Source organism: Cavia porcellus, unplaced genomic scaffold (assembly GCF_034190915.1).
Source record: "Cavia porcellus strain 051 isolate PalLab524CR breed Dunkin Hartley unplaced genomic scaffold, mCavPor4.1 scaffold_11, whole genome shotgun sequence".
In the NCBI taxonomy this organism is placed as follows: Eukaryota; Metazoa; Chordata; class Mammalia; order Rodentia; family Caviidae; genus Cavia; species Cavia porcellus.
The window spans coordinates 50,571,046-50,585,924 of record NW_026947494.1 but is presented as its reverse complement, the minus strand read 5'-3'; positions in this window follow the sequence as shown (position 1 = coordinate 50,585,924).

Here is a 14,879-nt window from a genome sequence, read left to right as displayed (position 1 = left end):
TATGTACCGACTCACCTGGGCCACACAGATACTTTGCCTGATCTTTTCTGGAACGCATTTCTTCCTTCTTGTGAATGTTTTCTAGTTATTCTGCTGAGATGTCTGTGTCTTTATTCTCTTACATTAACCTGTGTCTCTATCACTAGAAGAAAACCATATGTAGACATAACATTGCATATTACATTGTTCCTGTGAATGATCTTCCCTGTCCATATTTATCACAGAAATAGCCACCTTCTTAGAGAACTAAGCTGCCTTTACTGCTGCTGATTGGTCCCAAAGGTGAGGATGTCACGCAAACTAGGTCACACAGTTTGGAGCATTTTCTCGCATAAATGAAGCCTTAGATGCAAATATTAGAAACTTCTTGCTGGTAGAACTGTGTTCTCATCAAAAGATGTGTTGAAGTCCTGACCTCTAAGTACCTTAGAATGTGACCTTATTTGGAAATAGATTCTTTACAGAGGCAATCAAGTTCAAATGAGATCATTAATGTAGGCTCTATCTAATATGACCGATATTCTTAAAAAAGTGAAAATTTGGATGTAGAAACAGAAGTGTTTAGAAAGAAGAGAGTGTATAGATACACAGGGAGAAGATGGTATTATGACTGGGTGATGCATCTGCAAGCCAAGAAGCTCAGGGCAATGCCATTAAACATCAAAGATAAAAGAAGTAGGATTCTCCTGGGCAGGAATCAGAGGAAACTTGGCTTTGCTCACACCCTGGTTTCAGACATTTGGTCTCCATAACTGGGGGAAATTCTTTTGTTGTTGTTTAATACACTGAGTTTTTGGCACATAGTTAAAGCTTTCCTCCAAAATAATCCACAGTTGGACAATCCAAAGTCCTCTCTATCTTATGGAGAAGATGTGTGAGCATGTGTGGCTCACATAGGGAGCAGAGTTGGTGGACAGCACAGACAGTTTTTGTAGCTTTTCAGTTTTTGTTTTGAGTGTTTTCTGAAACTTAAATCCATGGCTTAGTGAATCACGTTTACTTTTAGGAAAGTGGAGGGAAGTTCCAATTTAATCGAGCTGTGTTTCTGGCACTGGCAGTGAGAGAGTAATTCATGCAGAGTGCTGAGTGTTCAGGAAATTGACATTTTCCACTACAGATAACTTCAAACTTCTGCAGGTGCTGCAGAATCTGAAAGTTGAGTTCTTTTTCTAATGCTCTGAAACACATTTAATTCACTCACATAAAAAAATTCACTTGCAGAAAACATAAATCTGGATTGGGGATTTAGCTCAGTGGTGTAAGTGCCTGCCTGGCAAGCACAAGTTTGTGAGTTCATGTTTCGGGGGGGGGGGGAGAAAAAAAAAGAAAAGAAACATAATTTTATAATATAGATGCAGCCAGGCCTCATAACCTGAGCCTTTTATTCACCCTATTTGTTCATTTATTTTATCTTCTTGCTTTCAATCATAGTTCACAAAACTTAGGAAAAAACTAATGGAATACTTGTCTAGCAATGCCAAGGCCTTTGGTTTGATCCTCAACATCCAAAACTGGAAAAGAAAATAGAAGCAACAATGCCAAAACCAAAATAAAAATCCAACCCGAAACAAGCAAAAAACCTAAAGAAAAAAACAAGAGAAATAAATTTCATTGCAAAGAACCCATTGTGTTCAGTGTTGGTTTACAACCATGAGCAAAAATAAATCCCTGTTTTTTAGATAAATCCCTATCTAGTGTAGGAAAGGAAAACGTAAACAAGGCGTTGAAATTCAGAAGTTCTCTGATTGGAGTGCAGTTAAAGTTTGAAGGGGCCACCTAAGCATTGTGGAGGGAAAAGCAAGTTACTCTGGAAGCAGTGGCTTTTTAACTAAGACCTAAAGCTATGCATATTTGGCTAGATGAGGAATTTGTTCCTAGGGAGTAGAAGGACAGGTATTCTAGACTGAGGCAAAGTGTAATGAAAGACCTGGAGGCAGGAGGAAACCTGAGATGCCAAGTAATCCAGAACCACCAGATTATGGAATTTTAAAGGATGAGGTAATAGAGATAAGATGGGAATAGATAAAAGAACAACCTCTTTGCTACACAACAGAGTTCAGTTTTAGATTGAAGGCCATGAGAGTAGATTTTAAGCAGGAGGGTAAGAAAGATCAGATGTGAACATCTGAAAGCTCCAATATCTTTGAAAATATTAAGAATTCTAGTTCAGAAGCGTGTGATGTCATGTAGGTTTGACATGGTGGTGGCCTCTTTCACCAAGGTGGTGACAGAGGGGAGTAGACTGATTCTAGAGGATTTAGGAGGTGGTATTGATAGGAGAGCTCTGGGGAAGAGAAAGTCAAAGATTATATTTAGGTGTCTGATTTTGGAGCTTTGAGCGATGGAGGGTGCTGTTGAATATTACCACAGATAGAGAAAGAACAGTGGTTTGGGAAAGAGAAGTGGTTGAAGTCATTGCTGAATGTGAAGGAGCTGCAGGACAAGCTGTGTAGAATGGAGATGTCCATCGCATGTGAGAGACACAGCACTGATGATCAGTAGAAGGACTTAGCAATTTGGGAGCTGATATTGCTGTTAGTAACTGAAACTGTGGATGGGGTGATGGATGAGATTACCAGGGAGAATATATAGCTATCCTTTGATATTCCGGAGGGAGTGGTTTCTCCCCCTTGGATACCAAAATCTGTGGATGTGCAGTCTTTTATATAAAGTGTTATATGTAACTTATGCAATTTTCTGTATAGTTTTAATTATCTTTGGAGTATTTATAAGTCCTAATACAGTGTAAATATTTGTTACCTTGCATTATTTAAGAAATAATGATAAGAAAAACTAGTGTATCTGTTCAGAACACGTGCAATTTTTAAAAAATAATTTTCCATCCGCAGTTGATTGACTGTGGATGTGGAGCCCATGGATATAAAGGACCGACAATATTATGTAAAAAAAAGTCAAGGATGAGCAAAAAAAAAAAAAAATCTCTGGAGAATTTCAAGTTTTAAAAGACCATTCTTGGTAGCTTCCTAGGTAAACAGCCTAGCCTCTGAAACTCTACACGTAGACACAGGTCCCCAGGGAGGATGGCGTATCTATCGGATTGCCACACACCTAGTAACTGAAGCATGTATTACAACAATGATGGAAAATTTGCAAATGAGAAAAAAATCCTCAGTGCTCTCCCCAGCTCCTCTCAAGCTCCACCTCATTTGTTTCCTCATACTCATTCTCCAAGGAGCTAGTAATAAATGCTGAATCCTTCATGGAGCGCACCCAGGACTCGCTTTTGGCTCCTGTTGCAGCCCAAAGTTGGGAGTTACTGTGTCCCTTGAGGCAAATACACGCTGAGATTTGCTGAGGGGCCACTGACTTTTGAGGTGGAGGAAGAACCTTAGACACCTAATCATGGGCTCAAAGAACATGAGATCAATTGTAGAACAGATATTAATATTAACACTCCTGCTAGCAGACTGAAACTTTTCTAATTTCAGGCGCCCTCAGACTTTTTTCCTGGGTTTGCTTTTAAAGACAGAGCTCGAGCTTATTTTTAAGAAAGGATAGAATCAGAATTCAGCAGAGAGTTATTTATGTTGTACAAAATAAGTTCTTTCTCAGAAAATGAGGTGAGCCTTTTCCTCAGAGACTATCAAAATTCCTTTAATTACTTCTGTCTCGAGATTGAGATTTCATTCTTTGTGGTATCTTTGCTTTCTTAAGGAGAGGGAAGTCAGCTATTGTCTAAATGTATGTAGCATACATTGATTTTTAACTACTGAATATGAATGTTTGGGAATATGTGAGCAAATTCTTCTTAGTGCCTGGTCTTTGTAAAACAAATGGAAAAATGCGTGGTATTGAACTGAAAATTTAGTATGAAGACAACAAAGACAGCAAACAATATGGCAAATGTTTTCATTTAACAGTCAGCTGAAACTAAGTAAATGTTTTCATTATTTTGGACTCCCCCCTCCATCTTCCATTTGGTATACTTCTGGGATTCCAAATTCTTTTATGTCTTACAATGAATAAAATTTTAAAAAACATGTTTTTTTTTTTTTTTTCTGAACAGCATAGGTAGCTCTTTATTTTGCCCCTATCTATTAATTTGACACTACTCTGTACATACAAATTAGTAAATATTTGACTTTTGTTTTCACTTACCTGATTCTGGTGGGGCACTTTCAACGAATAGCTGATGTCACTGAGCTCTGACTCTCCTGAAGGTGTAGAAATGTCATTTCCAAGGCCACTAGGATTCTGGATCACCATATTCTGTTAGGGACTGAGTCATAAAAGCTAGTGACAGTGTTTATTTCCCTGGGAATAAATTAAAAATTAAAGATATTCCTTGGTCAGATAATTTAGTCAAATATCAAACAATATAATTTTTAAAAAAGACATGATAATGTAAGGTTCTAAACTAATAAAAGAAATACTAAAACTGTTTCCTAGCTTCTACAAATGAGTGTAGTATACCATTGCTTTAATTACATCAGGGACTCTAATGATTGATAAAATGTACTCATAGTACTACATGAAAATGTAACTCCATGGTGGCATAAATTTGCTCTCAAACTAATATATTGGTGATAATAAACATTAAGCATTTAACTAACAACAATTTTGCTTCTTTTTCAGAATTTAGAAAAGCTTTTTGTAGTATTTTAGAAGGCTTAGATTTGTTTAAAACATCTGTCTAGGGAAATTTGAGCTAATTTCTCTTTTATTTCCCTCTCGTAAAAATTCTCATTAGCAAGCCAGTGCATTCAAAGCCATTCCACTGATCTCATAACAGTGTTGTACAAAAATATCCTTGAGCTTTTTCTTTTAGTCCTACAGGCTGAATGTGCTACGGTGGGGTGTCTCAATGGCACACAGGAATGAAGGGGACTCAGAAATTAGGGTCAGCTCTGCCTGGAAAAGGACCTCTTGTCTCCATCTCTAGCAGCACAGCAGGCATGGAGGAAAGGGGCTAGGAGTCATCCTTTTTGTTCTGACCCTGTTTCCAGGCACTCATGAAAAGTGAAGACTGCTGGGAACTACAATGGATGTTACAGAGTGAACATTAAATGCTTGTTTCATGACCAGAAAAAATGGTCACTTTTTTCCCCAAAACCCAACAACTCCTGCAAGGCAAACTACTCACCCCAAATTAAACTCCACCCTATCTTCCTACATTACCACAGCATCTTCTGGATGTACTGGTTCAGTGTCATGCTGAGGATATAAATGCCCAGTCACATTTTGGGCAGCAGATCAATCAGTTTTCCTCTTGCAATGGTGCTGCGATTGTCTTTCTCCCTGGATTTTTTTTTCAGTGCTGGGAACTGAGGCCAGTTCCTCACATATGCTAGGCAAGCCGTCTACCACTGAAATGTGTCTCTTGCCCTCCATGGATACTTCATCAAGACATAGAAGGCTTTAATTTTCTTTTTTCTTATCATTTACTCTATGAGCTTGTCTATTCTCTTCTTATCTTCTAACTCAATCCCTGAGAGAAATTTAAAAGTGGTCTTTAAGTTGACTACAACACGTCAAGTATTTATTATGTGTTAAGAATAATGCTAACGAGGGGTTAGGGTAAAGATGGTGGATAGATAAGAGTAGATTACAGAAACTCCCAGAGATAGTCAACTTAGATGTCAAAATAACACAGCGTGAGGAATCCTGGACAGAGGGAGATGGATCCTCTTAACCCAGGAAGCAACTAAGGTGAGAAGAACCAATCAAACATGCAGTCCTGATGCTACTGTTGGAACAGCTAAAAGGTCCGTGCTCCCACTGCAGTGCCCAAACTCGTGCAGCTGCTGGAATTCCTGCTGTTTAGACTCACTGGAAGTGCAGTCGTACCGAGATTGGGGGTCAGTGGGCCCAATGGACAGCCAAATTGGCGGGGGGACCTGCGGTGAGTGCCAGAAATAAAACCCTTCCATGAGAAAAGGGCACCAACAGGATGACATTTTGGAATCAGGCAGGACTGGCAAGAACAAGGAACAGCAGTGGCTTCAGTCAGTTGTTTGCTTCCCAGATGGGACTGGTGAGGTGTGCTTGGCCTGGGTCACATCCCTGGCTGAGACCCAATAAGTTGTCCCAAACCAGTTCCCTATGGGCGCACACTAACACAGTGAAGGCCTCAGCAGCTTGACTGACCCTGAGGAGAGGGCCCAGCATTTGCCGCCCCTGTTTCCATCACAATTACACACTGCAGGGGGCAGGATCACCTAGCCAGTGTGTTCCAGAAAAACTGTAGCCAATAAAGAAAGAGCCTGGACCTCCTATATATGTCTATATGGAAGAAACAAAAAATATGAGAAGAGGAAGCAACAAGAAAAAGCCCCCAGACTGAGAACACTGACCTAGGAAAGGTAACTACAGAGGAGATTGAGGACAGCAAACAAGGAATATCAGACGTGCCACCAGTGGATATAAAGAGACACCTTCGGGACCTCATAGAGGAGTTCAAAAGTGAAATACTTAACCAAGTAAAGCAAGATATAAATAGATTAATAAAAGAAATGCTAAGCACAAGTTGACACAGATAGAAGAATGGAGGAAAACAAAAAAAGAGAAAATTGTTTGATGAAGAATATAAAGAAAACAGAATACCTGAAGCAGGTTCAAAGAGATTACCAGGAAATAAAAAACTCCACTGAAAGCTGGCAAAACTGCTTGAAAGAAACTAAGGATAGATTATTCAAACTGGAGGACAGGTTTGCAATGTGGGATCATGAAAGGAAAAATTTCTTAAAAACAACAAGGAAACATACAAAGGCTAGAAGATGACAAGAGAATCTATACCTTAAGAATAAAGAATGTGAATGAAGAAGCAGGGGTACAAACAAAGGAACTGCAAAGGTCACAGAAATAATTAAGGGAAACTTCCCAAACATAGGAAAAGGAAATGATATTCAGATGTATGAGGCATACAGAACTCCAGCCACCTACAACCAAAACAGAGCTACACCCAGGCATATAATAATCAAAATTCCAGAAATTCAATATAAGAACAGAACATTAAAAGCTGTCAGAGACAAGAAACAGATCACTTATAAAGGAAAACCCATTAAAATTGCAGCTGACTTCTTGACACAAACCATCAAATCAAGAAGAGCTTGAAGTGAATTATTCTAAGCCCTAAAAGAAAATAACCTGCAGCCCAGATTGATGTACCCTGAAAAACTGTCTCTAGAAATTAATGGAGAAACAAGATGCTTCCATGACAAAGAGGAACTGGGGGAATCTGCGGCCACCAATCCAACTCTACAGGGAATACTGCAGGACATTCTAAAGAGAGAGAAAAGTACCAGGATTCCAGGCAGGGAGGCCTCAATGAATGGAGCAGAAAGTGAAATGAAAAGGACAAACAGACAACTAATGGTAGAAAAAGAGCACAACAGAAGTGAGGCAGAGAAGGTTGGCTATAATCTCTAATATAGATGATCTTGATACTCTAAATAAAAAAAAGAGAATTATAGGCAGAGTAGATCAGGAGGTAGGGTCCACCAAGATACTCTTTTTAGGAAATGTAAGTAACCTGAAAAAGGGTTTATGGACCTAAAGTCAAATGTGAGAAAACAATGCTCTATGTGACAGGGAACCAGAGAGTAATAGGGGCAACTAGACCAGTATTTGTGGATAGGTTGGAAAGACAGGCTTTAATAGGCAAAGGAATACAATTAGAGGTCTAGTCCAGTTAACGGTTCAGAACAACTTAGGTAAATAGCAGGTTGCCCTCATGATTTAAAACCGAAGGTGTTGATGAGACCCAAAAATGCACAGTGTACCCTGGGGGAGTGGAAGAGGTGGAATAGTCTTTAAAAAGTCGGCAGAAGATATTGTTAATAGTGTACCAGGAATTAAAACCCGTATTACTTGCACCCCTCTGCTTAGCATTTATTCTGTCCCAGTTAGTGTGCATGCGCTAGATCTGAGGGCACAGACAGCTATCCCCAAAATATCAGGATATATCACAGTAATCCTCTTTAATTTCCTATTAACTTAATTTGGAGCACTGTGTTCCTTATACTGTTTTATCATGACTCATCTTAGTTAATTTTGGTTTGATTGATAGCTGTTTGGTATCGACAGATTTTATTCAAAACTGTTATGATTGATAGTATCAAGTCTGAGAGTATAGGCAACTACACTGAAGATGACAAGATTCACTACGATACCCATTCTGGTTTGATTACTACCTGTTTCTGTAGATTTATACTATCCACAAAGTTGTGTTTTTATTAATACTGTTATGTACTGATATATTCAATTATACTAAGTTTGATGATATAGCCTATTCTATTGAAGATAACAAGAGACAACACAGTAACCAAAGTAGAACTCCTTGTACAATGGTTTTATGTGTCTTTTTCGTTTCATGTGTCTATAGGAATATGTTTTGTTTTGTTTTGTCTTGCTTTGTTTTGTTTCTCCCTCTAATATAGAAAGGATAGAAATACATGTTAAGACTCATGCATATGTAGAACTATAAACAGTTTATGAGAACTGATCTTATGACACATAATGAAATGAACAAATACTTTGAAGAAAAAAATCCCCAGTGCCCAGTGCTGATCCCGGAGTGAGATAATGTGAAATCCAGCACATATTATTCTTTGTTCAGAGTGATTTAGCCTGCTTTGGTTTGTTAATCTCAACATAAATGTAGATATGGATAACTGTATGTATGTTTCAGTGTATAAGATTGATAATTATATTATTAAATTTTTGTTGGATAGTTGAACAGAACTGTTTGCAGTCTTGCTGTTTGAATCCCTACTTTATATGTTCCACTTCTGTATCTTGAGCAACTATTTGTAAGAGGTCAATATGTAAACATCAACAAGTGATTTCTTACTGTTTATTTTTTCTTTGAAATTCTGTATTATTTCTACCCATTTTCTGTTTTGCTTAGTTTTCTTTAAATAAAATTAAAAACAGAATAACACTAACTAATGTATTGTTGCATTTAATGCCCATGTTACAAAAGATCCTTAGTTTCATTTCTCTATTAAGAAAACTAAGGCTCAGCAAGGTTTATTAGTTGCCCCAGAGTGCATGCCTAGTAAGCAATAAGGCTGAGACTTTAATTCAAGTCTATTTCACTTAAAGCTCATATCCCTAGTCATTGTGCAAAATGGTCTTCCTGTTTGGATATTTCCCTTGTCTAGATACCTTGGAGGTCTACTGAGATACCTCTGACTTTTGCAGTGTTTATCCTGTGATAATTTATGGTGGAGACCTAGTCTAATATTTTCCCCTACATTCCTACTTAACACAATCAATTTTATCAGATGCCTCTTTGTGCAAGAAAGTCCACTTTGAAACCAGAGCTCTCCAGGGAAACCACAGCCTCCTTGGAAACAATGTTCTAGTCTGGATTGCTATGGAAGAAACTTAAAAAGCCTTGGTCCCTTCTGCTGCTATTCTTGGCTAAGTTTAGCCTTATAGCTGGTTTGGAAATTCTTCATCCTCATTTAGAGTCTGAGGGAGTGGCAGCCCAGCCCCATTCTGCTCATAACAGCCTCTTTCCTGGTGCTGCCACCCTCCTAGGCCAGTACCCAGAGTGGACAGCTGCAGGCCCACTTTGCACAGAGACATGCATATCACCAGACAAGATATGCTCTCATCAGTTGGGGCAATCCCAATGGCTGCTTTCCTGCTTTAGTCACATTCTTTAGCTAGATCATTTGGGTGTGACTTAAGACATTCTGTGTCCCGATATTGGGAGAGGTTTTGAAAAGTGACCTCAACTATTTGACTCCAAAGCTTCCGTGCTCATTTACAGTTTTGTATAGCAAGCATATCTTTCTCCTAGTGTTTCCTCTCTCTTCTATGTGCAATTACTGCGTACCTTTGGTATTCAAAGTGTCTTAAATTTTCAGTACCATTCATTGAGGATGTTGATCTCTAAATACATAGATGCTTTTGTCTACATATTCACATAGGGAGTGGAGAGAGGCATTTCTTCATTTCCTTCCATTAAATTCTCTTTTCTGTTCTGATTTTCTTTTCAGACACCTGTTTTTCTATTTTTCAGTTTGCAATAGTATTATAGCAAACCTGTGTATACTTTTTCACCAAGAGTCTTTTCAACACACAATCAGTGATAACAGGATCTCACATTGAGTTGTAGGGAATCATAAACATAGAACATGGCCATAAATGTGTATTGTCATCACATGGAGAGCATGTCATTCTCATCTGTGGCTGGGTGGGAAAGCTATTGAGATGAGCTCTTTACCTCAACATAGGTCTTCCAGAATTATGTCAAGGTGGCTACAACTCCCAGTATTAGTTACTTTTTTTTTTTAAAGTCAGTTTTTCCTATGCGGGTATTAAAAAAAAAATTAACAACATACTGTGCAATGTTAGATGTCCAAGTAAACTCAGGAAATTTGGATTTCAGTGAAGTGAAACTCTTTCTTGGAAGCAGGTTTCTCAGAGCCTTTAATGTGTGAATGTGTGTTGTAACTGCTCACAAGGGTGTTTGTTGTATGCAGCATTTTCTAGTTATTTGACTACAGAATTAATTTGCCATACTAAGTCTATGAATAGTTCCTAGTACACATTTCCAATAATTATATGGCAAGAACAGTGAAAGTCTTTGTTAAAAACTTTGAAAATTCTCATTAGAAATACATGTATTTTCCAAGAGGGAAAGCAATTAACCACCATTACTCAAGAATAAGTTGCTTGAAGTTCATTGGCAAATCTCACTTGCCACCTTTCTCTGTCTTCAGTTTGAAACCCTGTTCTGTCATCACTGTGTGATGATAGCTAACTTTTGATACAACTGGTCCTTTTTTTGCCCCTGTACCTTATAAAGTTATGGTAGACATCAAGTGCTGCCTTCCCACTGTGCAGTTCCCAGACAAACACTGTAAGAAGCTCTGTTTATTTCAAAGATTCTTCTCTGGCTTAAAGGAGGGAAGATTTTCCTCTGTGACCTACCTGACCTTTATCCTGAGCCAAATCTTCTCACAGCACTTTCACCTCTGAAAAATCTGCCCTTAATAAAATGGAATTCAGAGAGAAAAGTCAGCACTTACTGAGAATGGACCATGCTGGGACTGGGAGGACCCACCAAGAAGTCAGTAAGCCAGCTCTTCTGATAAGCCGCCCAAGCCACATGGGTTCCAGAAAGAGAAAAGTCAGGTAGCGCCTCCCATGAGCCTACCAGCACATAGGCTACGAATCAACCACACCACGAACAACTGGCTGGTTCACAGGACAGTCTGAGTTGATAGCAACTAAGGAACATAAAGCAACTAAATGCTTGTACTATTTGGTTGATTTTGCAGGGCTGGGGCCAGTGGTTTGAGCATCTTTGGGGAAGATGACATTATGCAATATAGCTAATATGGGAGATTTCTTTCTATCTTGTCTTTGTTTTTTTTCCTTTATTTTATTCAATTTTATTTTATTTGTCTTTTTATTGCTACCAGGGATTGAACTCACAACTGCCTGCTTGCAAGGCAGGCGCTTATGCCGCTGAGCTAAATCCCCAGCCCCTTTTCCCTTTATTTTATTTTAAAGAGATTAAGACAAGAGGACAGAACAAAGCACATTGGAGCAGAACAATGTAAGCAACACAGCACTTCACCACAAGACAATCCGATATTAACCGTAACTACCATAATGTCTCTTTCTTTGAAATCGCTGAGTGTACCTTCACATACAATAGTATCAAACATAACAAAATAGTATAAAATCATTCAAGAGAATGAAAATATTACACAGCTTTCAGAACCAAATAACAGAAGGTGAACAATGGCTACTATATTATCTCATTTTCCATAAAAAATTTCTTTATAGTCTCATACATATTAAAATCCAATAAGATACAATATGATAGAACCAATGGAAACAGAAGAACAAAGGCATGGTAGGACTTCAAAGCAAGATGATATTAAATCAGCAATGGCTGTCATAATGTCTTTTTTCTTCAAAATAGCTGTTCATACCATCACACATAATAAAATAAAACAGAATAAAACCATTGCAACTAATGAATGAAAACATTACAAGGCTTCAAAGCAATGTAATGGGGAATCATGATTACCATAAAATCTTATGTACTCTTCTAATTTCTTACACTAGGGAGACTATACGGTATTTATACATGTAAGTTTGATTTATTTCATTTATGAGTATGGTCGCAAGTTGCGTCCATTTATTTATAAATATCTCAATGTGATCATTCTTTATAGCTGAGTAGTACTCCATTGTATAAAAATACCACAACTTTTTAAATCCATTCCTCAGTTGATGGACAGTTAGATTGTTTCCAAGATCTGACTATTAAAAATTGTGCCGCTATAAACATGGGTGCACATATATCACTGTGGTATGATGTTTTCAGTTCTTCTGGAAATATGGAATAGCTGGGTAGAATGGAACTTCTAATCCCAGCTTTTTGAGGAATCTCCAGACTGACCTCCACAGTGGTTGCACCAGTCTATACTCCCACCAACAGTTTAGGAGAGTTCCTTTTCCCCCACGGGCTCTCCAGCATTTGTTATTGGTAGTTTTCTTGATCCTGGCCATTCTTTCAGGAGTGAGATGGAATCTCAGTGTTGTTTTAATTTGCATTTCTCTAATGACTAATGATGATGAACATTTTTTCATGTATTTATTTGCCATTTGTATTTCTTCATCTGAGAACTGTATATGTTCATTTTTGGATTGGGTCTTTGAATTTCAGGGTGTGATTTTTTTAATTCTTTATTTTTTGACAGAAGTTTGTCTGAGGGACAGTTCACTAAGACTTTTCCCCCCAGTTTGTGGGTTTTCTTTTCACTATGCTGGAGATTTCTTTTGACATGTAGAAACTTTTCAATAAGATGTGATCCCAGTTACTGATTCTGGGAAGTATTTCCCATGTGGTTTGATTCCTGTTCATGAATTCTCTACCTACCCCTATGTCTTCAAGATTTTTACCTAATTTGTCTTCCAATAGATTTAGTGTTTCTGTTTTAATATTCAGATCTTTGATCCATTTAGATTTTATTTTAGTGCATGATGATAGGCATGGGTCTAGTTTTAGTTTTCGGCATATGGAGAGCCAGTTTTTCCAGCATCATTTATTAAAGAGATTGTCATTCTTCCAATGAACCTGTTTGGTTCCTTTATCAAAGGTAAGGTGGTTGAGTGTGTTTGTAGTTGTGGTTGTATCTTCTAATCTATTTCATCGATCTTCGGCTCTGTTTTGATTCCAGTACCATGTTGATTTTACTGCAATTGCTTTGTAGTATAACTTCAAGTCAGGGATTGTGATGCCTCCTGCCTTGCCTTTGTTTCTTAGAACTGTCTTTGCTGTTCTAGGTCTCTTCTGGTTTCAGATAAATTTGAGGAGTGATTTCTCTAGATCTATGTTGATGGTATTTTCATTGGGATTGCATTGAATCTGTTTAAAAGTTTTGGGAGAATGGCCATTTTCACAATATTTATTTTTCCAACCCATGAACAAAGGATGTCTTTTCATTTTCTGAAATCCTTTTTGATTTCTTTTTTCAGGGTATTATAATTTTTCCTGTATATATCTTTTACTTCTTTTGTGAGATTAATTCCTAAGTATTTCACTTTTTTGGATGCTAGTATAAAGGAGGGGCTTCTCTTATTTCTCTCTCAGTGCTTTTGTTGCTTCTGTTGTTAGTGTGTAGGAATGCTATTGATTTTTAGTATTGAATATCCAGCTATATTGCTGCACTTATTTATTATATCTACGAGTCTTTCAATGGAGTTTTGGGGGTCTTCTATGTAGAGTATCATGTCATCTGCAAATAATAATAATTTAACTTCTTCTTTTCCCATCTTTACCCCTTTTATTTCTCTCTCTTGTCTAATTTCTTGGGCTAGTATTTCCGGTACTATATTGAATAGGAGCTGTGATAAGGGACATCCTTGTCTTGTGCCTGATTTTAAGGTAAAGGCCTTCAGTTTTTGGCATTTAATATGATGCTGGCTGTTGGTTTGTCACAGATGGCCTTTATTATATTGAGGTAAAAACCATCTATTCCAATTTTCTGTAAGGTTCTTATCATGAATGAGTGTTGGACCTTATCAAAAGCTTTTTCTGCATCTATAGAAATGATCATGTGATTCTTATTTTTGGCTTTATCGATATGGTGGATTACATTTATTGATTTACGTATGTTGAACCATCCCTGTATGCTTGGGATGAATCTCACTTGGTCGTGGTGTATAATCTTCTTGATGATTTGCTGCATCTTATTTGCCAATATTTTATTGAGAATTATTGCATCTGTATTCATTGGTGAGACTGGCCTGTAGTTCTCTTTTTCAGCTGGGTCTTTCTCAGGTTTTGGAACTAGGGTAATATTTGCTTCCAAGAATGACTTAGGAAGAATTGCTTCCCTTTTGATTTCATTGAAGAGTTTGAGGAGTGTCGGCATTAAGTCTTCTTTGTATTTCATGTAGAATTCCGCAGTGAATCCATCTGGGCCTGGGCTTATCTTGTCTTTGAAATCCAATATTGTTTTTGTTCTGATTAATTGTTTTGCTTTATTCAATATTCTGTTTTGATTGGTTTTATTCTGTTTTGTTTTTATTTTGATTTTGCTATACCTAATGGAATGGACAACTATTGTGAAGATAATAAGATATACAATGATAGCTACTGCTTTTTCCTAGTATCCTGCTTTGAAGTTCTGTACCAATATTGCTGCTTCGTTTTGATTGGCCTTGTTGTTTTGTCTTGTTGAATTTTACTATCTTTGAAATTAAAAACAATGGAATTGCTAAATATTGGGCAAGGGAAGATAAAGTGGTAGAGAATGAAAAGAAAAAAGTGCTGTGGAAGGTTGTGTATTTATATTCCCTGGACAACTTTATTTGTTTATTTATTTATTTACTTATGAGACGAGGTCTCTCTTTGTAGTTCAGGTTGTCCTTGAATTCAC